The 21,797-nt window shown below is 34.7% G+C and overlaps 1 pseudogene; it reads right to left on the bottom strand.

Annotated features, from left to right (window-relative positions):
• Positions 1–233: 233 nt before the first annotated feature.
• LOC143671920 (sodium/potassium-transporting ATPase subunit beta-3 pseudogene) overlaps positions 234–21,797 on the bottom strand; it is a 49,069-nt pseudogene continuing 27,505 nt past the window's right edge.

Raw genomic sequence — 21,797 nt, 5'->3', positions numbered from 1 at the left:
ACACATGTTCTAAGTCAGGCATCTTTACAGTGGTTCAAAGGGCAGCAGAGGCAGCAGGCAGTTATGTCAGAGGACACTGAACATTATGATCTGGAAGCACATTATAATGTTACCCCAGTGTCATGTACCAGCCCACCTTTCTCCAAGGTGGTCTCATCATTCTAGAATAGCAGGTCCAACTGATACAAAATGAAGACAAGTAAACATGAAATTTACTCTGTGGAAATAGCCTACTAATACGATGCATTCACTGTGATTTTGAACACAACTCATCCCAAAAACTTGTCACAATCATCCTTACTTTTTAGGTTGGATGACCCATCAATCTTACACTCAATCGTTGTCTCTTTCTTGGTACTGTTAGAGCTGAAGACTGGATGGACAGCAACTGCTGGCTATAAATATCCCACATGCAGTTTTTTTCCAATAGTATGGAAAATATTTTGTCTACAACTCCATTCTGAGGATAAGTTGATAAAACTGCTGTGTTTCCATCCTTAGGATCACACATTATCCTTGATTCTCCTTCAGGCTTTAATCCAATTATTCTGTTCATTTTCACAAGAATACAAGGTTTTCTTTTGGAGTAGCCAAAATCAGGATCTCTCACACCACTGCATTCTTCAGTAAGTGAACAGGAAACTGACATGCATGATAATCTGGGTCCTTCTGTTCAAAAAATACTCCATCAAGACAGACTGTGAGATTCTTCTCTTCTTCTAAATCAAATGGCATTAAAAAATTATTAAGGTCTTTGAAGTATGCTTTATAGGAACCTGAATCAGACAAACTGATTGTATATTCCAATTCCATAAATGGTTTTAGGAAAAGCATAATTCCTGGACTAGGAAACTGGACATGATATTTTGGAACCTCATCATTCAGAGTCTGAAGCATAACCCATATTGTGAATCTGAAGAGTGCAGCCAGGAACCCATAGGAGACAACATAGAAGAGCAAGATCCAACCTCTTCTCTTGGTGGTGCACCCCAGGAGTTCTTCAGTGGTCAGGTTGTAGATGAAAAGCTTCGACTCTGCCAAGTTCTTGTTGAAAGACTTTTTTTAAAAGTTTTTATTGTATAATATAATATATATACAAGGCAAAGAAAGAAAAAAGTAATGGTTTTCAAAGCATTCTTCAACAAGTAGATACAGGACAGATCCTTGAGTTTGTCATGAGCTACATATGATCCTCTCAGATTTTTTCTTCTAGCTGCTCCAGAATATAGGAGGCTAGATGGAATAAATATTTTTAAATCATCATGATTGAATTTCTTTTCTGTTTTGTGTGTGAAAAATAACATATATACAAAAAAGCAATAAATTTCAAAGCACAACACCACCGTAGTTGTAGAACATATTTCAGAGTTTGGCATGGGTTACAATTCCACAATGTTAGGTTTTTGCTTCTAGCTGTTCTGGAGACTAAAAGTGATATCATTTAATGATTCAGCAATCATATTCATTTGTTAAATCCTATCTTCTCCATATAACTCCACCATCACCTTTGATCTTTCTATCCTTCTCTTTAAGCATGTTTGGGCTATGGCCATTCTAACTTTTTCATGTTGGAAGGGGCTGTCACTAATATAGGGTAGGGAGATGGAACTCTCTGATGTTCTGGAGAGGTTGGGCCTTCTAGGTTTCAGGACTTATCTGGTCCAGGGACACATCTGGATGTTGTAGGTTTCTGGAAAGTTACTCTCATTCATGGAACCCTTGTGGAATCTTTTTTATTGTCTTAGGTGTTCTTTAGGATTGGCTGGAATGGTCCTGGTTGGGGGTTGGCAAGTTGATAGGTAGCAATGTCTAACTGAACCTTGAGTAAGAACAACCTCCAGAGTAGGCTCTTGACTCCATTTGAACTCTCTCTGCCATTGATACTTTATTAGTTACACTTACTTTCCCCTTTTTGGTCAGGATGGAATTGTTAATCTCACAGTGCCAGGGCTGGACTCATCCCTGGGAGTCATCTCCCATGCCGCCAGGAGACTTTCATCCCTGGATGTCATGTCCCATGTAGGAGGGAAGGGTAATGTTTTCACTTGCATAGTTGGGCTTAGGGATAGTGAGGCCACATCTGAGCGACACAAGGGGTCCTCCAGAAGCAACTGTTAGGCATATCTGTAGGTAGGCTAAGCTTCTTGGTTACCTACATAAGCTTATTGAAGACATTTTGCCTTTCTTCATCTTCATGTGGGGGGGGGGACTTCAAGGCGAGCTGCAGCCACAGGGGTGGAGGAAGTGACTGGCTTGTGGAACATCCAGGCTCAGGTGGGCAGCCTAGCAACCACAGTTGAGAGCAGGACAGCCCTAGACACTTCCTTGTTGTGGCAAGCACTTGAGCTGAGTTCCTCTTACCTTTGTTAAGTTTCATTTTCTTGATTTGACACTTGTCTTAGCCTTCAATTGCTAAAATAAAACACTTTATGATGGGTTGGCTTAAAAAACAACAGGAATTTATTAACTCACAGTTTTGAGGATAACAGAAGTTCAAAATCAAGGCATCATTAAGGCCATACTTTCTCCTTAAAGACTGTGACATTCTTGGACTGGCTGCTGGAGATCCTTGGTCCTTGGCTTTTCTGTCACATGAAAGTGCACAGGGTCTTGTGTTCTTTCTCCTCAGAGTGCTGTTGACTTTTGGCTTCTTCCTGTGGCTTTCTCTCTGTGGCCTTGGTGTAAACCTTCCAATAATAGGATTAAAATCCATACTAAGTTATTTGGTTACACCTTGCCTAAAAATAACATCTTCAAAGGACCTATTTACAAGGGGTTTATACCCACAGGGATGGATTAATATTGATAGCTTTTTTCTGGGGTACATACTCAATCTAACACAGCCCACCATCTTGACTCCAAAAAGACATGTTTTCCCACATTTAAATACATTCATTCCATCACAACAAGCCTTAAGTCATTTCAGTAACAACATTAAGTACAAAGTCTCATAAAAATCAGTTGTCAGTGTGGTTCATCCTGAGGCAAAATTCCTTTCAGTCTGTGACCCTGTGAAGATTAAAAATGAATGATCTGATTTCAATATACAATGGTGGTTCAAGCATAGGATAAACATTCCCATTACTGAAGGGAAAAATTGGAAAGAAGATAGAATTCTTGGATCCCAAACAATACTAAAACCTATCCGGGAAAATTCTATTAAATTTCAAGGTCTGAGGGTCATCTCTAGACCAATTCCTCATACTCTCAGTCTGTGGCACACAAGCCCCACATTTTCCAACTTTTGTATAACAACCGTGCTTTTCCTGAAAACTGGGTGGGTCCCACATGTTCTGAGAACAGAGATGGTAACCTGGCTCTCCATAAATTTTGAGGCACAGGTTCACCATCTCTTAGCATTTGGATGGTGGCTTAGCTCTCTACAATCACTGGGGCACAGAAACCATCCTCTCTGAACTTGTGATGATGACCAGGCTCTACACACTGCTGGGGCACAGACCCACCACCTCTGTGTATTACCTTGGTGGAACTCTCTCTGAACAACAGTGCACAAGCTTGACCCTTCTAAGCACCTTGGCACATAGTCTCCACCCTGAAAGTGCACAGTTTGACCTGCCCTTTCCACATATGTGGGTTGGCCTACATTTTTGGATCAAGAGGTTTTGGTCCAGACATCTATTTCCATGTTTCTGCCTTAAAGTTGTTCTTCAATTCATCCCTTCTCTGTCCCTAACAGTCCCAGCATCAGTGTTTCTGTTCATACAAATTTTGCAAAACCTTTGTTTGCTTTGTATGCAGTTTGAGGGATGGGTACAAACAATCAAAAAGTAACTTTGCACAGATGCTTTGTGGATAACTACATTTCCAATCGCCCTCCACTGAAATGGTTGAGTTAAAATTTATCAACACCGTCTTCAGAAAGTGTTGTTCAGTTTAGCCCTGACATGGAGCACCATACTCCGGGGGCTTAATTCCTGAAAAATCCCTATACAGCCACTTCTATCCATAGCTTCAGGTCATTCTAACTAGATACACAGAGAATTTTCAAAATCAATAATATCTGGTTTCTTTGTGCTTAAAAGTTTAATTATTATTTTAACCATTTCTTCTTGATTTTACTCTAAGCTGCAAGGAGAAACCAGGCTGTGCCTTATACACTTAGCTTGAAAATATCCTCAGTTAAATATCCATGTTAATTGCTTTTAAGTTCCATCTTCCAACACCATCAGAAAATGACTTCACCAAGTTTTCTGCCACTTGACAATAAGGATCAGCTTTTCTCTAGTTTCCAGTAACCCATTCATCATTTCGTCCAAAGGCCTCATTGGAAGTAACTTTGACATCCATATTTCTACCAACAGTCTCTTCAAGGCAATCTAGGCTTTTTGTATCATGTCTCACAATTCTGAGAATCTCTACCCATTACCCTACTCCAAGGATGCTTCCACATTTTTAAGTATTTTCTGCTGCCAGAAACCATGCTGGTTTCCCAACTGCTAAAGCAAATACCATACAATGGGTTGGCTTAAACAACAGGAATTTATTGGCTCATGGTTTTTAGGCTATAATAAGTTTAAATTTAGGAATTAACAAAGTCATTCTTTCTTCTTAAAAACTGTGGGGTTTTGGGGGTGGCTGGTTGTGGTAATTGGTTCTTGGCTTTTCTGTCACATGGCAACGCACACGAAAATAATTTCTTTCTCCTCAGGATTCTGTTGGCTTCTCGCTTATTCCCTGTGGCTTCCTCTCTGTGGCCTTCTTTGTAAATTCTCCAGTAACAGGATTAAGATTCATCTGATTCAGTTGGCCACATATTAACTAAAAATAGCACCTTCAAAAGGATCTGGTCATAATGAATTCACACACACAGAATGATTTAATTTATAAACATATTTTTCTAGGTTATGTCACTGAATTTACTGCAGCACCTGCCAAGTTACCCCTTTTCTTTAACTGTTTTCTAGACCTGGGAGGAAGTTGACTCTGCCATATTTTTTATGTGTCCAAAAATTTTGTGGGGGTGTATAGAACCCTTAAACAGCTTATGCTGCCATTTTGGTCAACCAGAAGTCCATGGTTTCATGCCTTTATGCATGTCTAGTAATCTTGATTAGATTCCAGAAATTGTGAATTTTACCTTTTTAATTGTTGAAAATCTCTTGGATTTTTATAATTCTTTTCGAGCTTTGTTCAGGGATACCGTTAAATTACTTTGCAACCAGTTGATACTTGGGTCTTGACTTTATGTTTTTGGTCTTGCTTTTATAATATTTTAGACATGTCCAGAGCTAACTATTATCCACTAATGAAGCAAAATCTTCCTGAGTACTTTATCAAATGCTCCAGGAATTATTTGTTTTCCTAATTTGGCCAATAAGTGCAAGCACTATTCATAGCCTTGTGTGTGTTCCAGGCACTACTTCCCCACCTTAGTTTCTTATTCACTTGCTGTTCAATACACTGCTGAATAATTCAGAGGAACCCTTTGTACATATCTAGTGTTCTGTCAGTGTACTTTGCTCCTCTCTGATATTCTGTCCTATCAATTCTGGACACATTGGTCCCCCTTGAATTTCAGCTTCATCACCTCAACTCAGGTTGTCTGTCACACTTTGCCTCCAATATCCCATGCTGTGCCAAGGCCTGGATAGTCTCTCTTTTTAAAATGTGATTTTACTAAGATATATTCACACACCATTCAATCCATCTGAAGTATATAATTGATGGCTCCCAATATCATCACATAGTTGTGCCCTCATCACCATGACCAATTTTAGAATATTTTCATCCCTCAAGAAAAAGAAATGAAAATAAAAAAGAAACAAAAACACCCCATGTTATTACATCATTTTTCTTTTTTTAAAAACAGGTTTTATCACATACCATACAATCCATCCTAAGTGTACAATCAATGACTCTTGGTATAATCACATAATTATGTATTTACCACCACTGTCAATATGAGAACAGTCCCATTTCTTCTGAAAAAAAAAAAGAGCCCATTCTCCTTATATCCCCTTATTATTGACATTTAGCTTTCATATAGTGCCTTTGGCAAAGTTAATGAAAGAATGTTACAGTGTTAGTTTTAACTATAAACCGTAGTTTGTACTGCATTTTCCCATATACCACCTTATTATTAATGTCTAGTTTGCATTAATTGTATTTTTCCATATAGTGTTCCATTTTCAACACCTTGAAATGGTGACATTCATTTTTCTCCCTCATGTAAATCTTTCTTTTATTTGTCCATTTAAATCATTATCATTGTCCACTCTAGGTTTCGGTAAGTTATACAGTCACAGCTTTTATCCCATATCTTTCCTTTTGAGTAATGCATGCCCATATCCTTTCTCTTTGAACCATACTCTCATTCAACTTTGTTCATTAAGCTTACAATATTGTGCTACTATCTCACAGTATTGTGATACTGAGTCTTTACAACCAATTCTGTTGAATATTCTGTACTCTTTCAGCATCAAATTCCCAATCTCTACCCTCTTTCTATCTTCTGATAAACTGTCTTCTCAACTTTAACTCTCAGAGTATGCTCATAATTGTTAATTCATAATAGTGAAACCATTCAGAATTTGTCCTTTTGTTTCTTGCTTATTTCATTCAACATAATGTTCTCAAGGTTCATTCAAGTTGTGGCATGTGTCATGAATTTATTCCATCTTACAGCTGTGTAATATTCCATAATATGTATATACCACAGCTTGTTTATCTACTCATCCATTGATGGACATGTGAGCTGTTTCCAATTTTTGACAATAGTGAATAATGCTGCTATAGACATCAGTCTGCAAATGTCCATTCATGTCCATGCTTTCAGTTCTTCTGTATATGTATTTAATCTGAGATTTCTGGATCATATGCCAATGCTATGCTTAGTTTCCTGAAGAACCATCAAACTGCCTTCCAGAGCAGCTGCACCATTCAACATTCCCACCAAAAGTGAATAAGTGTACTTGTTTCTCCACATCCTCTCCAGCACTTGTAGATATTTGTTTTTTTATATATAATGACTATTTTAGTAGATGTGAGATCATATTTAATTGTGGTTTTGATTTGCATTTCCTTAATAGCTAGTTAAATTGAGCATATTCTCATATGCTTTGAACCATTTGTATTGCCTATTTGGGAAAGTGTCTATCCATGTCTTTTACTCATTTTTTATTTGGGTTGTTTGTTTTTTTGTGGTTGAGTTGTAGTATCTCTTTATATATTCTGGATATTAAACCTTATCCAATATCTGGTCTCTGAATATTGTCTCCCATTGCCTAGGCTGCCTTTTTACTTTCCAAAGTCCTTTGATGCACAAAAATATCCAATTTTGAGAAGATCCTATTTATATCTTCTTTCATCGTTCAGTTTTTTGGTTCCATACCTAAAAACTCAAGAAATAATCACACCTCTGTTATCCAAGAAATAATCAATAGCCTCAGTTTTGTGATCATCACCACCTTGCTTTTCTTTATAGTTTATCATTTACGTAGCATCCCTAAACAGTATGTTTAAGTTTTGCTTATTTTGAGCTCTATAGAAATGGAATTATAGTATATATATTCTTTTGTGGCCCACTTCTTTCCCTCAACCTTTTGATGGCAGATTCTTCATGTTGCATTTGGCTATAATTTCTTGGTTTTAATTATTGATTGTAGTCATTGTATGAAAATGCCATAATTAATTTATCCATCTTAATATTGAGAATGTAGATTGTTTATAGTTTGGGGAAATGACAAGTGTTTCTATGGAGATTCTTCTGCATGTATCTTGGTGCACTTATTCAAGAGTTTCTCTGACGAATGGACTTGTTTTATCACAGGATATTTATATTTTAAACTTTAGTAGTTAATACTGAAGAGTTTTTCAAAGTGTTTGTACCAATTTACACTCTCATCAATATTTATGAGAGCTAGCTCCTGGTATTTTATACTTCAGCCCTTGGTTTTGTCAGACTTTTAATTTTTACTTCTTAAGTAGGTGTAAAATCAAATTTCATTGTGGTTTTCATCTGCATTTCTTGGTTGCTAGTGAGGTTGGTCATCTTACATGGGTATTCAACATTTGTATGTGGGAGTTCTTTATACATTCTAGTTACTAGGTTTTTTCACTTTCTTTATAGCCTTCATTCTAGGATAAACTAAATTTCTTTATTTTAATGTAAAATTATTAATCTTTTCTTTTATGATTAAGGCTTTTTTGACAGTTTAAGAAATCTTTCCAAATATTTAAATAATGAAGATTTTTTATGTCATTTTCAATAGTTTTATATTTGTGCCTTTTACATTTTGCTTCTTGATCCATAAGGAAGTAATTTCTTTGAGTACTGTGTGACATACAGGTCCAATTCCATTGTTTACAATATACAAAACCAATTGTTTCAACACCTACATTGAAAGTACTTCCTCAGTCATACATCAAGCGTCCATATATATAAAGATTTGTTTCTAAGATTCCTGTTCTGTTTCATTGGTCTATTTCCTTATATCTGAATCAATATAACATAGGAATATTATTATAGCAGTATAGGAGGTATTTATATATAAATATAAAAAGTCACTCAAAGTGGTCTTTTCTTGTTCTTCTATAAAAGTGTTTGGATATCCTTGTCTCTTCCATGTCATATATATTTTAGAATTAACTTGTCAAATACTATGGAAATAAAGCAAGTTTGTAATTTTTTGAGATTACATTTAGTCTATTTATTAAAGTGAGGATAATTGGCACTTTTATAATATTTAGACTTTTAATAAAGCTATAAATTTTCTCCATAAAGATCTTGCATATTTTTGTAAAATTTGTACTTTACTTTTGGATACTATTAATGGCTTCTTTTATATTTAATTCTTCATTTTTCTTGGAATAAAGGACTGCAGTTGATTTGGGTATATCTATTTTGTATTTACAGCCTTGCTAAACACTTAAATTATTTTTACTGATACTAATACATTTTCTATTGGATTTTCAAAGTACATAATTATATTATCTGCAAAAGGCAGATTTTGTTTCTCCCCTTTGAGTCCTTATACAGAAACTTTTTTCTGTCATGCCAAAAGTCCAAAGCTTTTCTATACTATGATGGCTTTCAAATATAAGAGACTAGCCAATGGATTGAGGTAATCATGTAAGAACAAGACAGAGGAGATTTTTATGAAATGTATATAGATTGGCTTAAAACATTTCCTATAAAGGTGTGAGAATCTGGAAACAATCTATGAAAACAACCTCTGCTGTCATTTATTTCTTATAGACATAGTTTCTAGATTCATCATTCACAATCCTCTGCCTTGAGTATTCTCTAATTTGCTTATGTCCTCTTTAAGTGTGGTACACTGAAATGAACACAGTTCTTCAGGTTTGATCACCATAGAGTAGAACTACACTGGCACATTCTTTATTTTAATCTATAATTTTATATTAATATCACTTATAACAGCATCAACCTTTTTGTTCAATCTACCATGTACTGAGACACCTAAAACTTACTTTTTTCAAATGAACTACAAAACAGTGTCATAGTTATTGTACATTTCTCACTGAGTTCTTAATATATCCAAATTTATTATTTAAACTCTAATTGAACTTTGAAACAAGAGTAACTCAAGCACAATATATCATTAAACCTGGCTCTACAAATGCTATATTGTATGCAAAAATATCCTAATTAAAGCAACAAAAAGTGGACCAAGCTGAATCTCACTACCTGCATATTGTAATTTTCTAACTGTTGAACAAAAGTAAAAACATCTGTATCAAAATGGTCATTCTTGCTTTCCTTTGACATTTTGAATTTTTAAAGTCAAGAAAGCTGGTTTCATGTCAGTCTGAGTGGAAATATTTTTAAAAGTTAATTTTAAAATCTGGCTCTCAGATGTCCTGATGAAGAATATTTCGATTAGGGCATTATTCTTCAGTAGTCTTTTTAATTTATTGATTTGAATATTGAGATGAATCTATGCTATAATATATTTCTATTTATTTACAGAACTTAAAGTGTTAAGGAATTTAGAAGTAATGAGTTTTTAATGAACACTTTTGCAATCACTCTACATTTTGTATTTTAATCTGTAAAAAGTTTAATTTGTTTCATACACAGAAATAAAAATAATAACAACAGCTAGCTAGAGTGAAAAGCCATGAGGGTTAATTTATATATGTTATTTTTATTAAAGTGTATTGACTGTTTTCATATTGAGGAAAATATAACCTGTTCTAAAGGTGATACCATTCAGTAGGTGGGGTGAAGTAGTGGGAGTTAGAGGGGCTTTTTGCTTAGCTTAGCAATAATATAATTTTGGGTGTGTGAAATGTGAACTGCTGAAGAAAGAGGAGGAAGGGAGGAATACTTTCTGTTCCTGTTCTGTTATTAAGAGTGATAAGTCTGAAATATAGCTTCCAAACTTCCAATAACTCCTTCTTTGCAAAAGTATAATAAACAAGATTTATAATAAATACATTTTCCTAAAAATTTTCTAAATTTTTAGTGCTTTCCTAGAGATAAAAGTGAATATGACCCATTAAGGCAATATTTCTGGTATGTTGTAGCATCTTAGAAGTAGGCTATGAATTTGAAACATGAAATACTGCCTGCAAGGCACTAAAGAGACATGAAAATCAATTCACTCATCTCTTAAAAGGCATAATTCACTTTCAGAAGATAAGTTACTCACTTGCAAAATTTGGCTTTTGCCACTCAAAATTTCACAAATTCTCTTTTACCTGCTCATCCAAATGTGAGTCCTGTTTTTTTAAAGGAAAATATGAGATAAAATTCAGTATTATAAGAAAGGTACAAGGTACATGGAAGTACAAAACAAGTAACAGTTTCTTCCATTTAGAATGATAGTCTTGGGCGGAAATGAAATTGGATCTAGGCTTAGAAGGTCAAGTGTAATTTCAGCAAGGCATTTTAAATAGAGGAAACAACATAATAAAAGCATGGAAGCACAAAAAGATGAGTTATGGAAGTAAAAAAAAGATAGAGGAGAATGGTTTGGCTGGAGTACATAGGGTAAATGGGGGAATATCTGGGGGAAAGGCTAGAGAGATAACTTGGAGCTAGATCCTAAAATACTTTCAATTGCAGGTTAAGAAGATTTCACTATATTCAAGTCTGTAAGTAAGGAAATGACAAGATGATGGCAATGCTTTAGGAAGATTATTCTGGTACATAGATATGTAAAATGGTTTGGAGCATGGAGAAATATGGTGGGAGTGTGGGAACTAATTAGGAAGCTACTACAATAGTCCAAGAAGGAAGAGATAAGGGACTGAACTAGAAGAGAAGAAAATGTAGAAAGAAAGTGAAAGTAGAAAGAATAATATATCTGGGTATACTATTTATAAAAATTGGTGTCTGAGTAGGACAAAGAAGAGGAAAAAGGTAAATATTATTCTAGGAATTTCCATACTGGTTAATAAGGAAGATGTACTAGTCAGTGTTCTCCAGAGAAACAGAACCAACAGGATGTGTGTGTATGTGTGTGTGTGTGTGTGTGCACATGTGTGTATGCAAAGAAATTGATCCTGAAATCTGATATGACTGAATTCTATTGGGCAGGCTGTAAGCTGGAAAATCTGATGAGTTTAAGTTGTATTTCCAAAAAGAAGCTGGTGGACTAAAGAAGAGGCAGAAAATCTTCATTTTGACCTTTGAAATCCTCAGTTCTTCTTTTAGTTCTCCACCTGATTTGTTGAGGAGCTTCCCCTCATTGCTGAGGGCAGTCTCATTTGTTGAGTGTAGATCCAATCAATTATAGAGGCAATCAACTGATTAATTATGTAAATATGTCTACAAAATATCTTCTCAGTAATAATCAGATCATTGCCTTCCTGACCAAAAAACTGGATACCATAACATAGCCAAGTTGATATGTGAAATTAGCCATCATAGAATATATTATTATTAATAGAAATACATATGTAGACATATGGTATTTTTCTGGGGATCATATACTAGTGTCTTTATAGAATATTTTAATAGTCCCAGACTCAACATCTGAATTATAATGTGTCATGTTGAAGCTTTGGCTTATGTCCAATATTGAGTAACAGAGCTGGATATAACCTCACATCTGAAACAATGAAAAATCAGACAAAATATGAAACAGAAATTTTCAAGACATTAAACAATAGAGAAGGACATACAGTGATTCCCTGAAAGATAAGGAACAAATACAGTTAAACAAATGATTGACATAACTACTGTCTTGAGTTTCCGGGTCCCAACACAGAGAGGGGAATTTCTAGGCAATGCCTGGAAATCTCTTGAGTTGTGGAGATATAATGGCTGTTTAGGGAGACCACAGTGGCTAGAATAATGTACCAAAGAGGAGCAAATTGGAGAGAAAATAAAACTTCAAACCTCTGCAGAAGTGACCCCTATAAGTACTCAGATGTGTATGGATCCAACTTTGCATGTGAGAAAACTACCTGTGGCCAAGGAAAGAACCAAAAGAAAGGGCTAAAGAACAATCCTTGCAGCTAGCACAGAGCCAGATAGCATCTGTCCCCACCAGCCACAGTAGAAAACCTTATAATTTATGTGATATCAGGTTGAATATTCAGAAGTGCTTTGTGTGAGTAGCAGGGAAAATTAACCCTAGACAAAACACTGCTCTGTTTCCACCTAAGAAAACTTAGAAGCCACACCTGAAAGAATATCTTTATAAGTAACTTACCATACTAGAACAGAGTTCAAAATATTTTTAGGAATATTAAAGTATCCAACAACCAATAAGGTAAAGTTCACATTGTTTTATTTTCAATTAAAAATCTATCAGAAATGCAAAGAACCAGGAAAATAAGGCTCATAATAAGGAGAAGAGTCAATCAATGTAAACTAAACCAGAAATGACACAGATAATAGAATTGTAGAAAAGGATATTAAAATCATTATTACAATAGAAATTCATATATTTAAGAACCAGAGAAAAGATTAAACATGTTAAACTGATATGGAAGGCATAAAAAAACAAATTGAACTTCAAGAGATAGCTATAATATCTGAGATAAAAGTATACTCAATAGGAATAATGGCAGATTAGACATTGCAGAAAAAAAAGATGAAGTAACTTTAATATGTACCAATTGAAGCAACCCAAAATGAAATTAATAGGGAATAAAGAGTGAAAACAATAGTGAACCTAGCATCAGAAAACATGAAAAAGCATAATCCTTAAAAGAGGGGATAAAGAGATCTTGAAAGAAAAAAAATACTTGCAGAAATATGCCCCCAACTTTTCTTAAATTTGATGAAAACTTGAACTCCCAGATCCATGAAATTGAACAAATCCAAAACATAAGTAACATGAAGAAACTTAATGTGGGTGAACCTGATTTAGTTGGGTAAAAGCCCTTTAAAAAGGGATTGGAGCCCTCACTAAAGTCAGAGATTCTTTCCTGCTGCCTTTGAAAAAGAAAGTCACTATGAGTTTTACAACTACAAGGAAATAAATTCTGCCACAAACTTGAGGAATCTTGCAAGTAGATATTTCCACCATCAAAGCCTCAATGAGAGTATGACCTGGTCAATATCTTGATTGCTATTTGAGACCTTGAACAAAAAACCAAACAAACTGTTTAAACTCCTGACACATGGAAGCTGAGAATTAAAAAATATGTATTTCTTTTAAATCACTAAAATTTGTGGTAATTTTTAATGCAACAATACAAACTAATATAGCCAACACTAGAGAATATGAGTGGTACATGAGTAATAGGCTGTTTTATTTCATTTCTCAAATGCAGTCAAGCCCATGCCCTTTCTCAGCCAGTAGCCTTTTCCTGATTGTATGATAGTCCCATAGCACTAGGCAAGTAAATTAATGACTATCTACATTCCCTGTACTCTTTTATTTCTAATATTTTTATTGACAAATATTCACACACATGCATTCCATACATGGTGTACAATCAATGCCTCGCAATATCATCACATAGCTGTGTATTCATCACCATGATCATTTTTTTAGAATATTTGCATCATTACAGAAAAAGAAAAAAGAGAAAATTCATACATACCATATCCCTTACCCCTCCATCTCATTGACCACTAGTATTCCAACTACCCAATTTATTTTACCCTTTATACACCCTGTTATTTATCTTAATCCATATTTTTGCTCACCTGTCCATACCCTGGACAAAAAGGATCATCAGACACAAGGTTTTCACAATCACAGAGTCACATTGCAAAAGTTATATCTTTATACAATTGTCTTAAAGAATCAAGGCTACTGGAACACAGCTCAACAGTTTCAAGTACTTTCCTCCAGCCACTCCAATACGCCATAAACTAAAAAGGGATATCTATATAATGTGTAAGAGTAAACTCCATGATAATGTTTCTAATCTGTTTGAAATCTCTTGGCCACTGAAATTTTATTTTGTTTCATTTCTCCCTTCTCCCTTTCAGTCAAAAAGGTTTTCTCAATCCCTTAATGCCAAGTCCCGGCCCATCTTGGGAATTTTGTCCCATGTTGCCAAGGAGATTTACACCCCTGGGAGTCACGTCCCATGTAGCGGGGAGGGCAGTGAGTTCACCTGCTAATTTGACTTAGAGAGAGAAGCCACATCTGAGCAACCAAAGAGGTCCACTGGGGGTGACCTTTAGGCCTAATTTTAAGTAATATTAGCCTATCCTTTTCAGGAATAAGTTTCAGAGGGGAAAACCCTAAGACCAAGGGCCCAGCCTATTGATTTGATTGTCCCCACTGCTTGCAAGAATATCAGAAAGTTTCCAAATCGGGAAGTCAAATATTTCCTCCTTTCTACCCAGTCCCTGAAGGGGACTTTGCAAATGCTTCTTTATTTATTGCCCAAATTTCTCTGGGTTATATCAGGGCACCACACTAACCTCAACAACCAACAAAAATCTCATGCTCTATTCAAAATTCCATGTACCATGGTGTCCAACTAAACTGACCATACAAGTTAAATTAGGTAATGTACTACCAAAAATATGAATGTTGCACTAAGTAAACATCTCTCCTTTTGGTCTCATGCAGAAGTCAAAGTTTTAAAATATGGACAATATCATCCTTTATCACGTGTTCTGATTTACCTTAGTCCTATCCAGATCAGCTTTATTCAAATCTCTAGTCAATGTCTGATTCCCCTTTAAACAGTTCCTGAATTGGTACAGTTGACTTTCATAGCTTCAGAGCTATAACACTGAATCTCAAGTGTCACATAAATACCCAAAGTTTCTGAGAATGACCAGGTTATATACAAACAGCTCAGCACTTCAGAATTTAGAAATAACATTTACAACTCCTGAATATATGTGGCTGCTCTAAGAGCTTACAATCTAGGATCTTTTTCAATAGGCCCAAACCTGTAACCCATGTTCTCAAGATCAGTTCACTTGTCAGGTATCAAAAAACAAAACTTGACATACAAAATGGATTCTGTGCCATGGGGGACTCTTCAATTTCTCTCCCTCAGTAGCTATTCTAACAGGACCTGATGTGACAGCAAGATAGTGATCACAAACATGCCAACCCCCCACCTGCCAGAGGCCAGACGAGATAACTTCATGAGTGTGAAGTCATGATCTGCACCAGCTTGATATCTCCCAGTAATGCCTGCAGTCACACATTACCCCCACCCCTCTTGGTGCAGTTTTTTCTTTAAAATCACAAGGTGTCAGGAAAAGTGTTGGGGCCATTTTTTCTTTCTCTTTCACCAGCAGGTTTTGATCGGTCCCACCTGCCTATTCTCCCTTTTCTCTCTGTCTATTTCTTTCTCTCTAGCAATAAACTATTAAGCTTTAACTTGCTGTCTCATGTGGAATCCTTTAACGACCCTGTGCCTAACATAAATGGTGCTGAAACCCGGGATGGAGGTCTGACTAAAGGCTTAGCTTTCCAGCCCTTCAGGGATATGGGACCACCTTCCAGTCAACTTCCCATTTTGGAAATGGGACTGAAGCTTGAGTTTCTGGCCCTTTGGGGCTACAGGAGCAGCCTCTGGACATTCTGTTCCCTGAACCGCCACGGTAGCTATGGTTTCCATGTGATTGATGGCTTGAGTTTCCAGGTCAGACCATCTTAATGTGATGCTAGCCCACATCCATGGCATTCAAATGACTACAACCAATTTGGCCCTAGGTAAGTGACGCCTTCATGCCCAGATCCCCCCATTAGAGTTTTGTTCAGCATCCTGGTGACTCCTTGGCCCACCTCAGTGCACCTGGTCTAAAGCCAGAGTTCAGTCTAAACTCTCCAGCTCTATGAGTGTTTTCCTGTATAGCAGTCAAAAAACATCTTGGGGGATGCCCTGAGCAAAAGACTGCACACTTTCCAAATTCCCAGAAACAAACCAGGGGCACCTGCTTTGTTATTGTGATTGGATCTTGGATCTGGGTAAATTTGTGTCACTTAAAGCTACACTGGTCTATAAGCCACCAATGCAGTTGGAAACTTCCATAAGCCTCCTGTCTTCAGGGCCCCAACAAGAGTCAGAGCATCCCAGATGTAAGTGCCTAGGGAAACCATAAAACTTCAATGGAGCTGGTAACCATCAGCTTTGAAAAGAAGAGTTAAGCATAAGTCTCCATGAGCACCCTCCATAAGCCTTCTGCAAACAAAATCCCTAGCATGTAGCAAATCTTTCCCTCCATATTAAAAAGTAGCATATAATCATGGGTAACACTCTAATAATTCCTGATTCTACCCTTCTCAGATGATTGCTTCATAATCTCAGTAGATTCCAATAAAAAAACCAAAAAAAACATTTTTCTCTACAATTCAACTTGGGCACAATATTCTATAAATCAACAAAAATGTTGCTCACAGCCTGGCACTCTTGATTAACAAATGGTCTGAAAGTTCCTACTCCCCAGCTTAATAAATTTATTCTATTGCATTACTGTTTCATGTCTGTTTAATTGCTAACTAATATATTTAATATGTTAAATATTTAATGTCTTCTTGTTTGTTGTAATGTGTTCAGACTAATTATTAATTGGTATGTTCCTACATTTATATTAGTCAAATGTTCATAACTGGTTACTAATTGCAGAATTTCTTTTAAAACATAAACGTTTAGTGTACATTAAAAATTAAAAGCATTTTAGTTATGAGTCTATAAAAAGGTTTTATTTCTATAACATAATCTAACCTCACTATAATTTAAATGAAAGTACTACTACAAGTGAAAAGTTGTGTGTTATTTCATACCATTTTTAAAAAAATTAAAATGAGATGAAATGGCATATTCAATCCTTTATTTATCTTTCTCAAAAATATTTCTGTGATTCTGTTTTTCTTTTCAAATAATGAATTTCTTATTTATGTCTGTATAGTCTTGTATCTCATCTTCTCTTTGGGGAAATGCCTCTTAATGTCTTTTGAGCATTTTTAAATGGGGTTGTTTTCTTATGTTGACTTTTGAGAGTTCCTTATGTATTCTGAATATGCATCCTTTAGCAGATAATGTGATTGATTTGCAAATATTTTCTCACAGTTTGTAGCTTGTCTGTTTATTCTCTCACAGAGCGAAGGTTTTTATTTAGATAATGTCCAATTACCAATTAAAAAATGTCTTTGCTTTTGGTACCACATCCAAGAACTCATTGGAAACTCATTGCCAAGCTCAAGGTCACGTAGATGTTTCTCCAAAGTTTTTTTTAATGTGAAGTATGAGGTTTTAAATTCATTCTTTTCGAATGTGGAAGTCCAGTTGTCCCAACACCATTTGAATTGTTTGCACCTTTGTCAGCCATCACCTGGCTGTTCGTGTGGGCCTTCTAGACTCCCCGTGTGCTCCACCCATCTATGTACCTGCCCACCGACCTATGCACCGATACCTGTCCCCTCGCCACCTCCACATTGCTGTGAGCATTGTGACTTGATGTGAGACTGAAAACTGGGTAGTACACCTCCTGCAACTTTGTCCCTTTTCACAATTATTTTTAGCTCTTCTAGCTCTTTTTTGAGAATTTTAGAATCAGTCTACATTTACAAAAAAAAAAACCTGCTGGGATTTTGATTGGTGTTTTGTTCAATTTATAGATCGATCTGGAGAGAATTGACATCTTTACTATACTGAGTTTTCCAATCCATGAACATAGTGTATCGCTCTATAAACTTAGATCATCTTTGATTTCTTTTGTCAGCATTTTATAGTTTTCACTGTGCATAGGTTTTGTTAGAATTATACTATTCCATTTTCTGAAACTATTTTAGATTGTATTTTTTAAATTTTGGTTTCCATTTGGACATCACTAGTGTATAAAAAATGATTTTTATGTGTTGGCCTGGTATCCCTCACCCTTGGTAAACACATTTTTTCAAAAAGATTTTGTAGATTTCGTGGAATTTCTAACACAGATGTATCAGCTGCAGATAGTGACAGTTTTATTTCTTCCTTTCCAACTTTGTGCTTTTCGTTTCTTTTTTCCTATTGACCTCAATGACAGTTCCAGTAAAACGTTGAATGCAAGTGATCAAAAGAGACATTCTTGCCCTGTACCCTATCGTAGATGGAGAACACTCAGTTTTTCACCATGAATGTAGGATGTGAGCTGTTGATTTATGTAGATGCCCTTTTTCAGGTTGACGCTCCTTTCTACTCCTAGTTTGCTGAAAGTTTTTCTTGTGAATGAATGTCGTATCTTGTTAAATGATTCGTGTGGTTTTTCTTCTTTGGAGTATTAATATTGTGTTTGCATTGATTGTTTGTTCCAAATATTGAACCAGCTTTGCTTTCCAGGAACAACCCCTGTTTGGCGATAGTGTATTGGAGAGTTGGGTTTTCTTATAATATTTAGCCTGGTTTTGGTATCAGAATAATGCTGCCCTTATAAAATGAATTGGGAGGTGTCCCATCTATTTCTGTTTCCAGAAGAGGTTCTATAGAAAGAGTGTTGACTTTTCTTTAAACGTTTGGAAGAATTCACCAGTGAAAATGTCTGGGTTTGGAGATTTATTTTCCAGAAGAATTTTAATTATGAATTTCACTTTTTTAGTGGTTATAGGGTTATTCAGGTTATGTATTCATATTGGGTAAGTTTTGGTAATGTGTTGTTTCTTAGGAATTGGCCCAGCTTATCTAAGTTATCTACTTTTATGGGTAATGTTTGTATAATATTCCCTGCTTATTTTTTAATGTCACAGGGGCTGTAGTGATATGTCCTCTTTCATTGTTCTTTTTTTTTAATGTATGTATGTCTGTATCTATACTTACACACACATGGAGGTAGATATCTGATATGTATATCATAGGGAATTTTATTTACCATGTTTTTGTTTGTTTTTTGTGTGTGTGTGTGAGATGTGTGGGCTGGGAAGTGAACCTGGGTGTCCCATGTGCCAGGCAAGAATTCTACCACTGAACTATCCATGCACCTTCCTCTTTTATTCTGAATATTCATGTTGTGTGTTCCTTTTTCTTTGTCAGTCTTATTAGAAGTTTATCATTTTACTGATCTTTACACAAAATAAGCTTTTGAGTTCATTGATTTTTCACCATAGTTTTTCTGTTTTCAATTTCCTTGATTTCTGCTCTTTAGTATTTCTTTTCCTTTTGGGGCAGTTGGAGGGAGGTGCACAGACTGAGAATCGAACCTGGGACTCCCACATGGCAGGAGAATTCTGCTACTGAAATTTCTTCTTGATTTATTTATTTTTCTCTTCTTTTTCTAATTTCCTAAAGGGGAAGCCAGAGATACTGACTTGAGACCTCACTTTTCTAATATAAGCATTCAGTGCTATACAATTCCCTCTAAGCACTTCTTTCACTGCCTACTACAGTTATGTTGAGTTTTCACTTTTGTTCAATTCAAAATATTTTCAGATTTTCCTTGAGATTTTCTCTTTGACCCAGAGATTATTCAAAACTTTGTAGTTTAATTTCTAAGTGCTTGAAGATTTTTCTGTCCTTGATTTTTTTTAAATTCCATCATAGTTTGACTATACTTTGCATTATGCCAGCTCTTTAATGTTTATTAATGATTGTTTAATTTAAAAAAACAAAAAGAAAAATAAAACTAAAAAAGAAAAAAAACAAAAGAGGAAAAAAGAAACAAAAAAAGAAAAAACAAACAAACACACAAAAAAAGAGAACAAACAAAAAAAATAAGAAAATTCTTAATGAGCTCTAAACCTAATATCTTTCTGTCTGCACAACAATTAAGAAGTTTTCCTAAATTTAAACTTGGGACAAATTCAATGAGCTCAGTATATTTCCCAAAGCTTAATAGTCAATGTACTTTAAAAGGTCCTCATAATTTAAAAATATTATAAAAACAATAGAAGGAATTAAATGATGATACCAATCAATTTTATTCTGCTTAGGTACGTTTGACATAAAATCAATTATGTTTAATAAAAATATAAATGTATTTTTTATAACTTTAAATAACTAAATTTAAAATATATACAACTTTTCTTATGTAGCAATTTGTTACCTCAGTATGTACAAAAATTTATTAATGCCAGTCTGAAATTTAAAAAAACATAAACATTAGCTTCTAAGCATTTATAGTCTAGTTAAAATATACACCTACTAAGACTTTATATAAAACACTGGCAACGGAGGAATAAAAATGCTAAAAGAATTTAAAAAGCAGAAAATAGCCTAAGAAGTCCTCATTAAAAATAACACATACAAAACCTTTATATAAAACCTTTAAATAAAAAATTAACATTTAAACAAATAGAACTCTTAACCAGTTTTTTAAAACTGTAACTTAACTCTGTAAATTAACACATTTCTGGCATTATTTAGCAGTTACAAATATTATTAAGGAAAATTTAAGTTTTTGCTGAATTGAACTAAAAATTTTAAGTATATTATAAAATAATCATTTATGCATTCTAAATATAAAGTGCATAAATGCATGCCCATGTTCCAAACCAAAACATAAATTTCTTCCCTTCCTCCATTATTTTATAAATCTCTGGCTTGTCTTCCTTGCAGAAATACTATTATAAAAAGGAAGTATGCAGGTTCAAATGATTTATAAATGTATTATCAAATTTATCCCTGATTATATGCATTTAAATAAATGAAAACTATAGGTAAAATAAATTCAAAAGATGATGAAATGTTAAAAAATAAAATTTATTTGTTATACTCATTGTAAACTACAAGCCTTAAATAAATAAAGTAATTGAGAGTGGGAGGAATTTAATTTTATTGTTATAGTCATTTTTAATTATAAGTTCTGAATGATTGTAAAAGAGTATAAAAAGTTTATGAAAATGAATTCTATCAGTCATAAAATGGTTGTAAAGTTACAAAAAGGAGTTTATAAAAGTGAATTCTGCCCGTTATAATCAGTACTAATCAAAATTTAATAGGTTTGTTTATTATATATTTCAAAAAAAAGTAAATCTTTTGTGTTATGCTAGGGTTATATTTTCTCTGTATTTTATTAATATGAATTGTTAGTATGTTTTATTTTTTTTTACATGGGCAGGCACCGGGAATCAAACCCGGGTCCTCTGGCATGGCAGGCGAGCATCCTTGCCTGCTGAGCCACCGTGGCCCACCCTGTTAGTACGCTTTTAACATAAAGGATTTTTTAAAAATTTTCTCCATCATCCAAATATTGCATCTAAAATATGTTACATCAAAATAATATCCTTATTAATGTTTATGCTAGCATTATTATTGATTTCAAAAAAACACATCTTCTCACTGTTAGAAAAAAACCATTATAAATAATTTGCTCTTTCACCTTGTGTAAATAAAGTGTTAAGGTACTAAAATAACTTAACCTATTGCATAAAAAGTATTTGAAATATATTACAATGGTTAAATTTTTTAATCTTGTTACTAATTAAATTTAAATACCAAAATATTAATATATTTGAGCATTG

This window comes from Tamandua tetradactyla, chromosome X (genome assembly GCF_023851605.1).
Source record: "Tamandua tetradactyla isolate mTamTet1 chromosome X, mTamTet1.pri, whole genome shotgun sequence".
In the NCBI taxonomy this organism is placed as follows: Eukaryota; Metazoa; Chordata; class Mammalia; order Pilosa; family Myrmecophagidae; genus Tamandua; species Tamandua tetradactyla.
The sequence above is the reverse complement of the archived record's forward strand: the minus strand, read 5'-3'. Positions and strand labels throughout refer to the sequence as shown.